This window comes from Melanerpes formicivorus, unplaced genomic scaffold (genome assembly GCF_026170545.1).
Source record: "Melanerpes formicivorus ecotype bairdi unplaced genomic scaffold, bMelFor1.0.p_v2 SCAF_2, whole genome shotgun sequence".
In the NCBI taxonomy this organism is placed as follows: Eukaryota; Metazoa; Chordata; class Aves; order Piciformes; family Picidae; genus Melanerpes; species Melanerpes formicivorus.
Window position 1 is genome coordinate 4,403,504 of NW_027142354.1, and position 18,325 is coordinate 4,421,828.

Sequence of the window (18,325 nt, forward strand, 5' to 3'; positions counted from 1 at the left end):
TATCTAAAGAGCTCCTCTGTTTTCATGTGGAGGGCACCTCATTCCCACGGTCATAATGCTCCACAGCCCTTTGTTCATCTTTGCCTCCCCTTTTGCCCCTTTTGGATGGAGAGGCATAAATCTCTTTGAAACATCTAGCTATAAAATGTCAGGGCACTTAATGAGACAGTGACACAGCTAGTTATGTTCATCATGAAGAATTTGAACAGTGAAGAGTAAACTAAGCCAGCAAGTTCATAAATGCAAAGCTGTATTTTCCTGCAAGAACCATAACAGTTCTTCCATGGTCTGTGTCATAGATGGAGAAGATCCACAGATGAAGTGTTCTGAGATCCAAAAGAGATCCTGTGTACAGTAATCCAGAAAAAATACCCTAAAGATGTAAATCCATTAGCAAATATGAACAATAAGAAGCCTTAACAACTCTCTGGGTGTCAGGAGCTGGGGAGTGAAATCTAAACCCTGTCAAAGTTCATAGCAAATTCCATGTGACTTAATAGGGTCAAGAATTGTACTTATTTTCTACTTAAGGTTTTGCATCTGTAAGATTAGATATACTCAAAGTGGCACAAGGAATGCCTTTGCTGCTTAAAAATGCTAAATGGTGAATGAATGAACAGCAGTGGAAAGGTGCTAGGAATCCTGTAGTGCCCAGATGGGAGCTCACCACTATAATTACAGTTCACCAGACAGTCTGCAACAATTTCCAGCTCTTTCTGTAAGAAGATGGAAGCCTTGACATATTGAAGTACCTTCTCTAATGGATGGCCATTTCATTGTTGTGTGTAGAGCACACACCATCTAAGCAGAGGTGTGTGAAAATTAGAGGTGAGCTCCCTTTGTGGTCATAGGAAGGGACCAGAAAGAACCTGGGATGCGCATCCTGTGACTGCATTGCAGCTGCTTTCTCCTTCACTGACTATAGAAGAAAACTGGACCAGTCCAATGACAGGACAAGAGGCAATGGGTGGAAGTTGAGGCATAGGAAGTTCCATGGAAACATGAGGAAAAAAAATTTCACTGTGAGGGTAGGGTGACAGAACACTGGAGCAGGCTGCCCAGGGGGGTTGTGGCCTCTCCCTCTCTGGAGATCATAGTGTCATAGTATCAGTCAGGGTTGGAAGGGACCACAAGGATCATCTAGTTCCAACCCCCCTGCCATGGGCAGGGACACCTCACACTAGATCAGGCTGGCCAGAGCCTCATCCAGCCTGGTCTTAAACACCTCCAGGGACGGGGCCTCAACCACCTCCCTGGACAACCCATTCCAGGGCTTCACCACTCTCATGGGGAAGAACCTCCTCCTCACATCCAGCCTGAATCTCCCCACCTCCAGCTTCATTCCATTCCCCCTAGTCCTATCACTACCTGAGATCCTGACAAGTCCTTCCCCAGCCTTCCTGTAGGCCCCCTTCAGATACTCAAAACCTACCAGGATGTGTTCCTGTGTGATCTGCTGTAGATGATCCTGCTCTGGCAGGGGGGTTGGATGATCTTTCACAGTCCCTTCCAGCCCTTACCATTCTGTGATTCAGTCTAAACCAAAACTTTTTGTAAGGTTTAAGTAAGTTGAGGTGTATCCAGCATGGTGACTGTTGCAGAGCTTTGAAATTACTTTTATGGCCAGTCATTAACCCCCAGTTAAGTGAAAGAACTTGAAAGAGTGACTTTTGTGTTGCCTGGAAATAGTCTAAAGTAGGAGTATAATGAATGGGAGGAAAAGAGAAGTGCAAAGAATTGGCTAAAGTCTCCAGGGTTGTGACTTTTCCCTTCCCCCTTGCTCCTGAGTGGATCAATAGAGAGAGAGAGCGGTTGTGTAATGGTTGGGGGTTTTTGCCTATCACTGTGTGATGTTAGCTTGAAGCATGCAATTTACTTGGAAAAGCTTAAGTAGCCTTAATAACAGAAAGTCCCAGTAAAGCTGGCACTAATGGTCTCCCCAGTTGTCAGTCTCAACAGAGAGATTAAGAACTGAATGAACAAAGAGACTAAATTGCCATCTCCCCCCCTCTGGATGCTGCTGCATGAAAATAGGTATGAGCCATGACAGTGAGTCTTTGGGCAGAGTCTGGTTCTCAGCACAAAAGGGGATTTTGCTTGGGCTCTCAGCTGAGCACCACTGCTGAGGGATGCATCACCCAGTCCAGATTTTACACATGAATAATCAAGTCCTGCCATCTTGAAAGAAATTCAGTGTGTTGTGCCCTGATGATGCACATCAGTGGATACATGTCAGACACTAACCATCTGTGTTGAGCCTAGCCCAGCTAGGTCTGCCATTTTTTCTACCCAGTTTTACACAGGCAAATCATCTTTTCTTGGCCAGAGCTCTCAGGGAGGTGTAAGAGTGCAGCTCTGCAGGTTGTGTCCCCAGGTGTGGACATGTCCCCAGTGCATTGGGTTGAACATGCAAAAAGGTCTCTAAGAAAATGGAGCATCTCTTTCTGCTTTCATCTGGAGCTTTGAGAGATTTTACTCAAGAATGTAAACACTGTCTGTGAGTGGCTAAGCACCTCCCTTTCTGACTGCTGTTCCTTGAATATATTATAAAGGACAATGCCAGCTCTCTTTTGTCTCTCTTCTGTAGGACAGGCTTGTACAACCACTCCAGTGTTCAGTTAAAAAATAATTGCTAGTGCATATGCTGTACATTTTGTGTCTCTTTTGTGGCCACTGTGTGGAAAGCTTTAACTGCAGCTCACTTCCTAGAAAGCTCGGAGTGGCTGGTGAGCTGCCAAATAGAGAGGGACCTGGGGGTGCTGATTGACAGCTGCCTAAACATGAGCCAGCAGTGTGCCCAGGTGGCCAAGAAGGCCAATGGCATCCTGGACTGCATTAGGAATAGTGTGGCCAGCAGGAGCAGGGAAGTCATTGTGCACCTGTACTCTGCATTGGTTAGGCCACACCTTGAGTCCTGTGTCCAGTTCTGGGCCCCTCAGTTTAGGAAGGACATTGAAACACTTGAACGTGTCCAGAGAAGGGCAGTGAGGCTGGGGAGAGGCCTTGAGCACAAGCCCTATGAGGAGAGGCTGAGGGAGCTGGGGTTGCTTAGGCTGAAGAAGAGGAGGCTCAGGGGAGACATTATTGCTCTCTACAACTACCTGAAAAGTGCTTGTAGCCAGGAGGGAGTTGGTCTCTTCTCGCAGGCAACCAGCACCAGAACAAGAGGACACAGTCTCAAGCTGTGCCAGGGGAAGTTTAGGCTCGAGGTGAGGAGAAAGTTCTTCACCAAGCGAGTCATTCGCCATTGGAATGTGCTGCCCAGGGAGGTGGTGGAGTCACCGTCCCTGGAGGTGTTCAAGAGGAGATTGGATGTGGCACTTGGTGCCATGGTCTAGTCCTGAGGTCTGTGGTGACAGGTTGGACTTGATGATCTTTGAGGTCTCTTCCAACCTTAGTGATACTGTGATACTGTAAAGAGGAGGCCACCTTTCTGTGAACAGATGGATTTCTCACATGCTGTTATGTTGACAAATCAGTTGTTAAACATAAAACCAACGTGTCTCTCCTGGATTTACAAGATTAAAAAGTAAGAGTAACAGCATCAGTTATCAACGTTGTCTAGCCTTACCAGTCTTTGCTTTACAACTCATTGTGCCAACATCACTTACAGTACTTGTGCCATGTACACCAGATGAATGGTGAAGCTCAACAGATTTACATTTCAAAGGTGGTGCTTTGCACTTTAACAACTGAATAGATGAACACATTTAATTGATGGTTCTATAGAGGAACAATCCCATGCCTGTAAGATATTGTAGGCAGGCGAATATTGGTCTCTTCTCCCAGGCAGCCAGCACCAGAACAAGAGGACACAGTCTCAGGCTGCACCAGGGGAGGTTTAGGTTGCATGTCAGGAAGAAGTTCTATACAGAGAGAGTGATTGCCCATTGGATTGCCTGGGGAGGTGGTGGAGTCACCATCACTTGGAGGTGTTCAGGAGGAGACTTGATGGGGTGCTTGGTGCCATGGGTTAGTTGTTTAGGTGGGTTGGATTGGTTGATGGGTTGGACGCAATGATCTTGAAGGTCTCTTCCAACCTGGTCTGGTCTGGTCTGGTCTGGTCTATTCTATTCTATTCTATTCTATTCTATTCTATTCTATTCTATTTCTATTTCTATTTCTATTTCTATTCTGTCCTTTCCCAGCAGTGGAAATAAAAGGATCTTGCTATATAATAACTAACATTTATGCTGATAGAATGTATTTTAGGATTCACAACATATAAAGGTTTTTGGGTTAAAAATGGATTTGTACAACTCAGTTCATGTTTTTCTGTGTGCACACAGTGTGCAAATAACCTCTGTGCACATCAAATGCATGCAATACTTAATGTCAAGTTTGACACTCATAGCAATAGTTCAAAGACAATAAAAGCATTGGTAGTGTTTTAGTCTCATGCTTTCATAATTCAAAGTCTTGTCTTGCCACACTAAATTGAAGTTTTATTGTTGCTCTCCAGCGATTAGAATTTGCTCTCCTATGTGTCACAGTCACAGAATTGTTTGGTAATTGATTAGTGCATGCATCAAAAATGTGGCAGGAGAACAAAAAGAAGAAAATGTTATTAAACTTCTTTAACAAAGACTTTCATGACTGATACAAAAGACAAAAGGATGTGAATCTTCTTTTCCCTGGTAAAGACAATCAGAAATCTCTCTTCCTAAGTGGACTACCATGCATTTTAGGTAATACCTTTCATTTGGGTAATACCAGGATATCAGGTAGTGATAGGACTAGGGGGAATGGAATGAAGCTGGAGGTGGGGAGATTCAGGCTGGATGTGAGGGGGAGGTTCTTCCCCATGAGAGTGGTGAAGCCCTGGAATGGGTTGTCCAGGGAGGTGGTTGAGGCCCCGTCCCTGGAGGTGTTTAAGGCCAGGCTGGATGAGGCTCTGGGCAGCCTGATGTAGTGTGGGGTGTCCCTGCCCATGGCAGGGGGGTTGGCACTAGATGATCCTTGTGGTCCCTTCCAGCCCTGACTGATACTATGAACCTAGGTGTTTCTTGAATCATGTGCACTAAGCAAATCTGACCTTTTGTAAAGATGTGATAATTTGTTACAAATATTTACTGCAGTGTGGCCTGGATTGTTTTCAGAAGGCAGATGCAGTGAGTATGAGACTGAAACGATTTTATGTTACGCTTAGGAAACATGCCAATGTATCTTTTGTCTTGTCTGGCTGCCTGCTGCCTTGTCTAACTTTCCAAGAAAGAAAAAGCAATGTAAATATAAGCAGAACTTTGAAACAGAAAAGGTCACTCTGCAAAGGAGGCATTTTTTCATCCTTTCCAAGGGAAGACCGTAGCAGACTTGCTGGATATTTTTTTTCTGTCTGGAATTTGTTTGGTAATCACTCATTTAAAAGGTTTTCTGGTACATGTCTTACTAGTTCTTAGAGATACTCGAGTCTTTCAAGCAGTGAGCATGGGGAAAAGGGGAAGTGTCTGAACAGTGCATCTGATAGGGCAGTCTGCCAAATGATTCCTGAATCTTTCAGCTATCATTATGTGAAGTGAAACATTCGTGTTTCCCAGATGGCCTTAGCATGCCAGGAACTTACAGTCTGAAATGTCTTAATAACTTGTGAACAAGGCTGGGCACACATTAATGTAACACAGAAGTTTTTTCACTGCATGTGCTCTCTTTTCCCTTCTCAAGTCTTTTGTTTTCCAGCAAAGGCAGACATTCTTCACTGCTCTTTCTTGCTAACCCTTCTACTTGCCCTGAGGATCATGAACCATCTCAATCATTTTACTGCTTTTCCTTCTTTTCTATTACTATCCACCCTTGCCTCTTGTTCCTTTGGTTTTGCTAGCCACATAAAGTAATCTGAGTCTCTTCAAGCTTTAAACAGAAAGGCCAGGCCATCACCAGTTACATTTGCCCCTCTAGGTACCCTCTGCAAAGTATTGTATTATCAAGCAGATTGAGTGCAGATGACTGACAGGAGATGGGCTTTGAGATGGAGGCATGAGCAGATGGAAGCAAAATAGAAAGGGGAAGAAGAAAAACCATCCCAGAGAGACATAAAAATGAAGTGAGGTCCTTTCCTGTTATTTTTTAAAATGTGTTTTAATTACTGTTTTAATCTTTGCTTTAATTCTTAATACTTCAGTTTGTAATCTGAGAGAAAACCAGGATACGCCTGCAGTGTGCCCAGGCAGCCAGGAGGGCCCATGGCATCCTGGCCTGCATCAGGAACAGTGTGGCCAGCAGGAGCAGAGAAGTCATTCTGTCCCTGTATACTGCACTGGTTAGGCCACACCTCGAGTCCTGTGTCCAGTTCTGGGCCCCTCAGTTTAGGAAGGAGGTTGACTTGCTGGAACAAGTCCAGAAAAGGGCAACAAAGTTGGTGAGGGGTTTGGAACACAAGCCCTATGAGGAGAGGCTGAGGGAGCTGGGATTGCTTAGCCTGGAGAAGAGGAGACTCAGGGCTGACCTTATTGCTCTCTACAACTACCTGAAGGGGGGGTTGTAGCCAGGCAGAGGTTGGTCTCTTCTCCCAGGCAGCCAGCACCAGAACAAGAGGACACAGTCTCTGGCTGCGCCAGGGGAAGTTCAGGCTGGAGGTCAGGAGGAAGTTTTACACAGAGAGAGTGATTGCCCATTGGAATGGGCTGCCCGGGGAGGTGGTGGAATCGCCATCACTGGAGGTGTTCAGGAGGAGACTTGACAGGGTGCTTGGTTGCATGGGTTAGTTGATTAGGTGGTGTTGGATGATAGGTTGGACACGATGATCTTGAAGGTCTCTTCCAAGCTGGTCTGGTCTGGTCTGGTCTGGTCTATTCTCTTCTATTCTATTCTATTCTTTGCTGTCTTTGCCTCTTCAGAGGTTTTATAGAATTCAGACTGAAAAATGCCTCATGTGTGAATCTCAAACCACTTATTCAAGTTACCTTACAGTAAGAAAATTGATCTCACCATCGTGGTCCAAAACTCTGTCACAGTGGAAGACGAGGTAGGAATAAAAAGCAATTCAAGCCCTGAGCTGCCAACTGAGATTTGTAAGTTTGGAAGGGAGAGGCTGAATCTGATTTCTTCTCTGGGGAATTCTGTTTTCTGGCAGTCTGCAATGATGGAAACAGCACGCAGTGATACAATAAGTTTCAGCAGATATGGATTTCAAGGAAGTGTATTATGAAAGGAAAAGTCTGTTAAAGGAAAACAAGTTTTCTCCCAGTGCTGTTGCTTTTCTATTTTTGCAAGTGCTACAGTATTATGCCACCAGCCTTCAGCCATCACATTTACACTAATAAACAGAGCTGGGCTAGTTTGCTCAGACTCCCACTTTGGGATTCTGAAGAGCATGTCAGGTGAGGATTACAGTTTTTCTAAACACTGGGGACACCTGGAGACATTGACCTGGCCAAATGGAAGGCCACTTGAATTTGAAGCCTCACTTTTCATGTCAGAACTGGTAGCAGAGCTGCTGGAACCCCAGCATGTGCCTGCTCTTCAGCCATCTCCTCTATGCAGAGGCATCTGGAAGGTGGAGAATTACTCACGCTGCCACCCATCTCATTTCAGATGTAGCAAAACAAGTGTAGTATGGCAGCTCCTCACTTTTTACAATTAGGAATAGTGAAAAATAGTTCACAAAAGGCACAGCAAGCAGACCTACCTGGTCATTTTTGCCCTTTCAGTTGCATTGCAGTGTCTCAGAATCATGTAGGTGTTGAGGCAAACCTGGAGCTGCCAGGTGATGCCCAGATACTCCAGCCTCATCTGCACAATAACCTTTCTCCAACACATCAGTGGCAGAGAGGGAGCTACCAGACAATCAACATGAAGAGATGATTTACTGAGCAAAGCACCCTCCCATCATTTTTGAGTGCTGACATTTTGCCCATCCTTGAGAAAGGTAGTAACAGTCCCTACCAATACTACTTCCACGGGTGCTTGGTGCCATGGGTTAGCTGTTTGGGTGGGTTGGATTGGTTGATGGGTTGGACGCGATGATCTTGAAGGTCTCTTCCAACCTGGTTTATTCTGTGTATTCTATGTTTCTCTGCAGGAGTCAACTAGCAAAAAGGGGCATATACTAAAATTACTGGCAGTGGCTTTAGGTCCAGAATGACTCTGATCAAACTCCTGAAGTGCTTAGAGAAACAAAATAGATAGCTGTCCATGTAAGAGTCAAGCTCAGAGATTATCTTCAAAGTAGCTTCTGGTTTATGTTTATTAAACTATCCAGTAGAAGACATTAAAAGTCCTGCATCTGGGTCGAGGCAATCCCAGGCACAAATCCAGCCTGGGCAGGGACTGGCTGGAAAGCAGCCCTGAGGAGAGAGACTTGGGGGTGCTGGTGGACGAGAAGCTCAACATGAGCTCTCAGTGTGCACTTGCAGCCCGCAAAGCCAATCAGATCCTGGGCTGCATCAGGAGAAGTGTGGCCAGCAGGTCCCCCTCTACACAGCTCTGGTTAGACCCCACCTGGAGTACTGCCTCCAGTTCTGGAGCCCCTATTACAAGAGGGATATGGAGGTGCTGGAAGGTGTCCAGAGAAGGGCCACAAGGATGATCAGAGGGCTGGAGCACCTCTCCTGTGAGGACAGACTGAAGGAGTTGGGGCTGTTCAGTGTGCAGAAGAGAAGGCTCTGAGGTGACCTAATTGTGGCCTTCCAGTATCTGAAGGGGGCCTACAGGAAGGCTGGGGAGGGACTTGTCAGGATCTCAGGTAGTGATAGGACTAGGGGGAATGGAATGAAGCTGGAGGAGGGGAGATTGAGGCTGGATGTGAAGAGGAAGTTCTTCCCCATGAGAGTGGTGAAGCACTGGAATGGGTTGTCCAGGGAGGTGGTTGAGGCCCCATCCCTGGAGGTGTTTAAGACCAGGCTGGATGAGGCTCTGGCCAGCTTGATGTAGTGTGGGGTGTCCCTGCCCATGGCAGGGGGGTTGAAACTAGATGATCCTTGTGGTCCCTTCCAACCCTGACTGATACTATGATACTATTAATTCCCAACTACTCATTTTCTGTGTACTGGTGTAAGCTCCCAGTATGGATTTAATAGAAGCTGCAAAGGTTTTGTAGCCACTTTGCTTGGACTTTAGAAGAGAAACCATTATGAGCTTACAGTAAACTGCTTTCTGTACCTGAGAAAAGCAACCATATTAGACCCGCTTTCAATAGCGAGTTTTTACCTGGTATTGAGGGGACTGAGCAGGTGAATTTCTTTGGTATTTTGTCTTTGTTTACTGTGCTGAGAAAATACTCATTGTTTTCAGTTGATGGTAGGCATTGGTAAACGCTGCAGTAGAAATACAGAGTTATTGTAAGACTGCCTTGAGACTTGTCCGTGCTGAGGGACCATTATTCATAGATAAGAGCTGGCATTTTATTGGTAGCACAGATTATTCACTTTTAATCCTCGTGTCTATTTCCACCTCTTTGTTCAGCAGTTATCCCTGAAGGACTGAAAAGAGAGATATTTTCATCTAAAAATAGAGTAGAGCTTATTCTAACACACAGCTCTGTCCTGTAAACAATGCAAGAGTACCATCCCTATTATCATAGTATCATTCAGGGTTGGAAGGGACCACAAGGATCATCTAGTTCCAACCCGCCCTGCCATGGGCAGGGACACCCCACACTACATCAGGCTGGCCAGAGCCTCATCCAGCCTGGTCTTAAACACCTCCAGGGACGGGGCCTCGACCACCTCCCACGACAACCCATTCCAGGGCTTCACTACTCTCATGGTGAAGAACCTCCTCCTCACATCTAGCCTGAATCTCCCCACCTCCAGCTTTATCCTGCAGAACTAATGTCTTTCAGGTGTGAGGGTCATACTTTACTGACAAAAATTAATGAACACCCAACTCACTCTTTTCTGTGGCAAAATGCTGCAGAAACTGTGCTAGTATGTGCATCTGGAGCTTATTTGTTAGGGAGGCTGCAGTTGGGAGGAAAAGCTTTGCTCTCAGCAAAGGCACTGAAAAACCAGAGACTGTAGGGGCAGAATAGAAAGGGAAAATTTGACCTTTTCATTGCAGGGGTATAGGTTGTTCAAAAAGCTATTAGAAAATCTGTGATATTATTTTTAAGTTGAGCAGGTTTAAAATAGATTCCTTGAGACCTGTTTCACTTTCTGCATTGTTTAGCCAGGTAGAGAGGGACCTAGGGGTACTGGTCGATGGTAGGCTCAGCATGAGCCTGCAGTGTGCCCAGGCAGCCAAGAGGGCCAATGGCATCCTGGCCTGCATCAGGAACAGTGTGGCCAGCAGGAGCAGGGAGGTCATTCTGCCCCTGTACACTGCACTGCTTAGGCCACACCTCGAGTCCTGTGTCCAGTTCTGGGCCCCTCAGTTTAGGAAGGAGGTTGACTTGCTGGAACGAGTCCAGAGAAGGGCAACGAAGTTGGTGAGGGGCTTGGAACACAAGCCCTATGAGGAGAGGCTGAGGGAGCTGGGGCTGCTTAGCCTGGAGAAGAGGAGACTCAGGGGTGACCTTATTGCTGTCTGCAACTACCTGAAGGGAGGTTGTAGACAGGGGGATGATGGTCTCTTCTCCCAGGCAGCCAGTACCAGAACAAGAGGACACAGTCTCAGGCTGCGCCAGGGGAGGTTTAAGTTGGCTATTAGGAAGAAGTTCTATACAGAGAGAGTGATTGCCCATTGGAATGGGCTGCCTGGGGAGGTGGTGGAGTCGCCGTCACTGGAGGTGTTTAGGAGGCGATTTGATGGGGTGCTTGGTGCCATGGGTTAGTTGTTTAGGTGGGTTGGATTGGTTGATGGGTTGGACACGATGATCTTGAAGGTCTCTTCCAACCTGGTTTGGTTTATTCTAAATAAATGGTTTATTCTAAACCAAGTTTCAGGTTGTAAGTAGCCCTTAAAAAGTAACATGTAAATTAGCAACATATTGGTGGTGATTTCAGGAACTGCAGCCTGCATTCTAGATAATAATTGCCAGGTCAACTATTGGCATAGATGTAAAGTTACTTCTGTTAATATATAAGAGAGAAGATACCCTGTGTTCATGCTGAACCAGCTGAGGTGAACAGAGTGATGAGACAGGTAGTCAAAATTAAATTCAGTTAGGCTTATTTATGTTTACAGTGTTGTGGGACTGGTGTCCTAACCGTAGAGTTAAATGTCCTCCAAGGACCAGATAGTCCGGGGTCTGGACATAGGAAATTGTTATTCCATCCCATAATACTGCCTCTTCTATATAAAGAAGAGAAGGGCAACGAAGTTAATGAGGGGCTTGGAACACAAGCCCTATGAGGAGAGGCTGAGGGAGCTGGGGCTGCTTAGCCTGGAGAGGAGGAGACTCAGGGGTGACCTTATTGCTCTCTACAACTACCTGAAGGGGGGTTGTAAACAGGCAGAGGTTGGTCTCTTCTCCCAGGCAGCCAGCACCAGAACAAGAGGACACAGTCTCAGGCTGCACCAGGGGAAGTTCAGGCTGGAGGTCAGGAGGAAGTTTTACACAGAGAGAGTGATTGCCCATTGGAATGGACTGCCCAGGGAGGTGGTGGAGTCGCCGTCACTGGAGGCGTTCAGGAGGAGACTTGACAGGGTGCTTGGTGCCATGGGTTAGTTGATTAGGTGGTGTTGGATGATGGGTTGGACGCGATGATCTTGAAGGTCTCTTCCAACCTGGTTTATTCTATTCTATTCTATAAAGTGGCCACATGGCCAGTTCTTCCTTTTTGCTCCCTCTCTCTGCTTCCAGTGTGGGCTGTTATCTCTTGCTTGGTGTTGCAGGGGAGGTTTTCAGCCTTCAGCCACCTGGCTAGTTTTTGCTGTGCAATTTTGGCCTAGGTTGGGGGGCAGGGAGGCACAGGGGAGTGGGTAAAGGGGGCATTAAGACCTGTTTTTTAGCCTGGCTGGGAGAGAGGTTTTGGAAGGTTTTGTCCTAATGAGGTTGTGGTAAGCCCAAATAGAGAACTGGGCTGAGGCTGAATATGAATTAGTGTGGTTTGTATTTCTGTATATATTTGTGAATAGTATTCCCATTTCATCCCCAATTCTGTGAGAGTGATTAATTTTATTCCTTTATGAGGGGGTGGGGGGGTGTACAGTGTAGTAACTCAATGGAAACATGATTTAAATCTCAACTCATAAACAGGAACTTAACAAACAACATTTGGAGTAGTTGCAAGAACTTATTAGAAGCATGGCTAATTAGTAATGACAAGTTACACAGCAAAGGATAAAAGAAGACAAACTTAGGTCTTGTTATGTTAATCTTCTTTGGAGGTCCCTGAATTGAGTTACAGCTTAGGTTCAGTGTTGCTGCATTTTGTTTCAGTGAACCACACTGTAATAGAAAAGATAGACAGCTTAGACTGGTTTTGTTAAATTGTAGCCTGAACATGATCAGTGTGGTGATTGGGGGTGTAAAGAAATCAAACTTGGCTGTTCTCAGGCATGCTGCCCATCTGCCCTGAGCCATCAGGCAGTGCAGCTTCGCTCATCCAGCAGCCTGCCTGGGGTAAGGAGAGGCTGCGTAAGGTTTGGATTTTGCTCTATCAAGCCTTGTGCCCTGGATGTGAATCTCACAACTCCTGATTCCCTTCCTGAGCTCCTCCTTGGAGAGGTCATGGTGTTTCACTCTCTATGGGTAGAAATACCATCATCAAAGACTTGCTTGGGAGCTTGCTTGGAGTTGGGTAATAGGTTGGACGCGATGATCTTGAAGGTCTCTTCCTCTTCTCTTCCTCTTCTCTTCCTCTTCTCTTCCTCTTCTCTTCCTCTTCTCTTCCTCTTCTCTTCCTCTTCTCTTCCTCTTCTCTTCCTCTTCTCTTCCTCTTCTCTTCCTCTTCTCTTCCTCTTCTCTTCCTCTTCTCTTCCTCTTCTCTTCCTCTTCTCTTCCTCTTCTCTTCCTCTTCTCTTCCTCTTCTCTTCCTCTTCTCTTCCTCTTCTCTTCCTCTTCTCTTCCTCTTCTCTTCCTCTTCTCTTCCTCTTCTCTTCCTCTTCTCTTCCTCTTCTCTTCCTCTTCTCTTCCTCTTCTCTTCCTCTTCTCTTCCTCTTCTCTTCCTCTTCTCTTCCTCTTCTCTTCCTCTTCTCTTCCTCTTCTCTTCCTCTTCTCTTCCTCTTCTCTTCCTCTTCTCTTCTCTGTATGAAGGGATGAGATGAGCTCTGGAGATCTTTCTCTGGTCTCCATTGCTGTGACTGTGTCCTGGTTTAAAGCTGGACAGATCAGCTGGACAGAGAATGACACTCACACAAGTGGACTGCAAAGTGATGGAAGATTTAAATGGAGAAGCAATTGGTGTTTTACAGGAGTTGCAAAGCATAGTGGCAAAGATATCCCAAAGCATACAGAACCCTTGCAGCACACCCAAAGGCTCTCCAGCACTTCCCTTTTCCCCACATGAGAGTGTACCCAAAATCCCAAGGGCTCTTTCTTCCCCCCTCTCCCCCCCTCCACTGCTAGTCTCAGGCTGGCCTCCTCCCCTGCCCTCTCCTCCTGGCATTAGGCCTAGACAGGCTTGAGAAGCCTTGAGATACTCCCCCACTGATACCTGACAGGAGCAGAGAGGGAAGGGAGAGGAGAGAATGACTTTGCAGATGGATGTACAGGGCACAGGATTTATGGGTAGAAATAGGCTGTTTCCTGTGTCCACTTTACTGGGTTGGACACTTGGGACCCCGGAGGTGTAATTCATGTGGCAGCAACAGCAGGCACCCAGCCTAAACTGCCACAGACTAACTTTAGGCTACACCTCTTTGCACATCATCTTGACCATGACAATTCATAGTCATATCTCTAGTTTAGATACTGTTTGTTTTATTTGGGCTTTTTTGCCTTTGCTATTTCTAATTAAAATGAAACAGAAAGGGACATTTGCAAGCCAGTGACGTTCCTGTTGACCACATAGTCAGCAAAGCAGTACCAAAAGGTCAGGACACAGACATAACTGGTGATTAGTTTTCCAATGCCTTTCTGTATGATCAGGGTTTTTTTTTTGGACATAGACACATCTGCTGATCTGAATGCATTAGGAAATGGGATAGGAAAAGCAGCTGAATTATGCAGAGATGTTAATTAGTAGGAAAGAAGGATGGTAAGGTCTTCCAACAGCATTTTCTAATTGAAGTCACTGAACTGGCATTTCAGCAATGATTTCTGCTTCAGAGATCAAGAGAGATTATGTTTTCTTGGCAGTTTTCTGTCTGCAGCTCTCAAAAGTTCAAGCAGGCCAAGTGACTTTCATCACTTGTGAACACCGTTGAACAAGCGGTGACATTGCCCTGAGTCTGGGGGGTGCATTTCTATCCTGTGCTGTCAGGTTCTCCTAGGCAGACTGCTTGATCCCTTTTCTAACTGTAAGGGGAGGAGATAAGGTTGGAGATGACCACTTCATCCCTTCTGTTCAACCAAAAAGTTTATTTGAAAAGGCATCATACTTTAAAACAATAGAAAAGGGAAAAAACCCAACAACGCACAACCCCCCACAGCCAGACAAAAAGACTCCAAACAACTCCCCTCAAAAACCAAAGAAATACCCCCCACAAAAAAACAAACCACAACCCAACCCCAAACAAAAGCAAAACCCCAACCCCCCAGCCTACAGAGCTAATTTCATGAGATACATGTGAGTTTACAGAAGGACATGCACAGCACTGGTGTCACAGAATCACAGAATGTTAGAGGTTGGAAGCGACCTCCAGAGATCAAGTCCAACCCCCCTGCCAAAAGCACATGAATGCATCCAAGCTGGTTCTTAAAATCTCCAGAGAAGGAGACTCTGCAGCCTCTCTGGGCAGCCCGTTCCAGTGCTCTGTCACCCTCACCAGAAAGTTTCTCCTCATGCCATGGACTCTTTTTGCAGCCTTTCTCTCACCTGTACACAAGGAAGGGTTAAACGTGACTAGTCTGCAAGTGCCCAGTACTGGCCTGAAGAAGATACCTATTGAAGCATGCAAGAAGCAGGCTGGTGTGGAGTAATGCTTTGCCAGAATACTTCCCCCTGCTAGCATTTTTTGTATGAAATATTAGTTTGCTGGGTGTAACAGGTGGGACAGGGAAGCTTGTAATTGTTAAACTGTGTTTCTGTAGCAGGTCAGTGAGCTTCTGAGAGAAGTGTGGGCCCAGTGTCACTGCTATTTAGAGGTGATAACTGAGCACATAATTTACTTTTTATGGCTTGCTCTGTTTCACCAGCAGCCTAATCTCTGGCAGGTACTTTGCCACTGCTGCATTAATTTTAGGAGGAGAGTAAAGGTCCGTTTCTTCTTCATTAAAGTGGTAGCTGCTCGCTCTTGGGGGAGCTTTGTAACTTGATTCTCTACTGATGTGCAGAGCTGCCATTTTACCTTTGGAAAGAAAACCATTGTGAGTCCCCAACCCCTCTACCCCTGCATGCCACAAGGGTTGAGTTTATGAAAGTAATAGAGACCTTCTTGTTTTGACAGTGCAGGCCTGTAAGTCTTCTCATCTACTCACCAATACTGCCAGCATGGTAGTCTGGAGTTCAGAGAGCTTACACTGGCTTCAGGAAGGATTTATTGACAGTTATGGCAACAAATAAACCTGCAAAAGCAGCAAGAAGGGGGAGCTAGTAGAAGTATTTCTATAAAGAGAACAAGAGAGTGATCACAAGCTGAAAATGGAGACATAAAAGTTGCCATAGGCAGAGAAAAATCTATTCACTCTCTCCACCTAGGTTCTGTGGCTGAAATGAGATCCCTGGGCTGGGGAGACAGCAAGATGTGAGGGGGGGAAGGCACTGGAGAGAGAAGCAGAACAAGTCCTTTTCCTGGTTCTGTCGATTTGCCATGTGATTTCTGGGAAGATACAAAGGTCTCTGTCTGGTTTTCTTTGTTTGTGTAGTTGTGCAGGTCTCACTGCTTTGCGTTTTCAGAGGTCAGTTAGTGGGAAGCAAGCTGTAGAGCCACGATTTGAACTTGTTTTGTTTATAGTGGGAAGTGGGTGTGAAAACCTCTGGAGGAAGTGCCTGGGTTTGCCCAGGTGTATTCAGGCAGCTGAATGCTGCAGAAAACACCAGTGTTAAATTTCTGTACTCTTCAGTCTGCTTTACACTCCCATTTCTGATGTTTCTTCTCACACAGGAGCAGTGCACCGTGCTGTGGTACAGAGACCCACTGTTGCTGTCAGTACTGGAAAAGAGTGAAGCTGGCATCCCCATTGTCCTCAGCCAGAGGACAAGAAGATACAGCTGTAAAATGTTCATCAGAAGAAACTGAATGGTAGATCCTTAAGAGTGAGTAAAAAAAACACATATATGACTTCATTTTTTTCCTCTTGTATAAAAATAATGTCCTGCAGAAATGCATTTGGAAATGTTTCTGGGTAAACAGGGACTGAGAAGAGCTCAGAGTTTTACCTGTGGTGCCAGCTTATGGTATTTATGTGTCACTGCTATGTCCTTGTGTAGTTCCTCCTGCTGTGCATGTACATGTCTGTTGAACTGCAGTTCTGGCTCTTGATGGCTCAATGCTAGTGAAGTGTCAAGCATCCTCCTCAAAAATGGGATTTCCCTAAGCAAGAGGCTGGCTTTTAGGAAGGAGAACTGCTTTGTCAGGGGAAGGATCACCTGGCAGAGACTAGCTCCTGGGGCTGATACGAAGGCTGCATGGAAGAATACCTGGACAGCTGTATATGGAAAAGAGATGTCCTGTTTTGTGGGCCCTGTTCACCCACTCAAGCAGGGGAGAGCCATGCAGGAATGGAGAGGACAAGCTGTGGAGCAGGGAAGTCATTGTGCCCCTGTACTCCACACTGGTTAGGCCACACCTTGAGTACTGTGTCCAGTTCTGGGCTCCTCAGTTTAAGAAGGACATTGAGACACTTGAACGTGTCCAGAGAAGGGCAACAAGGCTGGTGAGAGGCCTTGAGCACAAGCCCTATGAGGAGAGGCTGAGGGAGCTGGGATTGTTTAGCCTGGAGAAGAGGAGGCTCAGGGGTGACTTCATTGCCCTCTACAACTACCTGAAAGGAGGTTGTAGCCAGGAAGGGCTTGGTCTCCTCTCCCAGGCAACCAGCACCAGAACAAGGGGACACAGTCTCAAGCTGCACCAGGGGAGGTTTAGACTCGAGGTGAGGAGGAAGTTCTTCACTGAGCGAGTCGTTTGTCATTGGAATGGGCTGCCCAGGGAGGTGGTGGAGTCACCGTCCCTGGAGGTGTTCAAGAGGAGACTGGACGTGGCACTTGGTGCCATGGTCTAGTCATGGGGTCTGTGTTGATAGGTTGGACTCGATGATCCTCGAGGTCCTTTCCAACCTTAGTGATACTGTGAGGTGGCTCCAATTGTCCAAGCCTTGCCCAGATGTTAGAACCCAGGTACCACTCCTGACTTTCCACATCTGAAAGAGGTCTGCCTGTGGAGCCCATGCCTTGACTCACATCATCTGAAGGAAAGCTTCATAAGGGACTTCCAACAAGGGCATGCAGTGATTGGATGAGGGGGAGCGGCTTTAAGCTGCAGGAGAGTAGACGTAGACTGGCTATTAGGAAGAAATTCTTTACAACGAGGGTGGTAAGACACTGGAACAGGTTGCCCAAGGAAGTTGTGGATGCTTCCTCCCTGGAGGCGGTCAAGGCCAGGATGAACAGGCCCTCTAGTTGAAGGTGTCCCTGTCCATGGACAGGGGGGTTGAAACTAGATGATCTTTAATGTCCCTTCCAACCCAAACTGCTTTATGATTCTGTGACATATCAAGGAACCTACAATTCTGATACACATGCAGGAATTAAAAAACTACAACCAATCTTTGCCAAAAATCAGTGGCAGACCAAGAAATGTGTTGTTAGAAACATAGACTGCAATTACTTGTTTTATTTATTCCATTTTCTGCTTGAAAAGGAATCAACAGCTGTATGAACATTTCAGCTCTGATGCAGGAAAGCATCATGAGATAGGGGTGGTGTCTGTGTTGTTTTCTATGGAAGACTGTATTTTTGACAACTTACATGGATGTGTGTACACTGCCTACCACTTCCCTGCTATGCAACCCAAGGCTGTAGTGCTGAATGAAGAGGAAGATCACAGTATCACAGTATCACAGCATCGCTAAGGTTGGAAGAGACCTTGAGGATCATCGAGTCCAACCTGTCACCGCAGACCTCATGACTAGACCATGGCACCAAGTGCCACATCCAATCTCCTCTTGAACACCTCCAGGGATGGTGACTCCACCACCTCCCCAGGCAGCCCATTCCAATGATTAATGACTCTCTCTGTGAAGAACTTTCTCCTCACCTCGAGCCTAAACTTCCCCTGGCACAGCTTGAGACTGTGTCCCCTTGTTCTGGTGCTGGTTGCCTGAGAGAAGAGACCACCCTCTTCCTGGCTACAACCTCCTTTCAGGTAGTTGTAGAGGGCAATAAGGTTACCCCTGAGCCTCCTC

General features: G+C 46.3%; 1 long non-coding RNA gene across 1 annotated transcript in view; it reads left to right on the forward strand.

Annotated features, from left to right (window-relative positions):
• The window catches only part of LOC137446703 (uncharacterized), a 76,216-nt gene that overhangs the window by 43,629 nt on the left and 14,262 nt on the right, over positions 1-18,325 (forward strand). The window contains exon 3 of the long non-coding RNA XR_010988696.1: positions 16,027-16,178. This is a non-coding gene — a long non-coding RNA (uncharacterized lncRNA). The remainder of the gene's footprint in view (positions 1-16,026; positions 16,179-18,325) is intronic.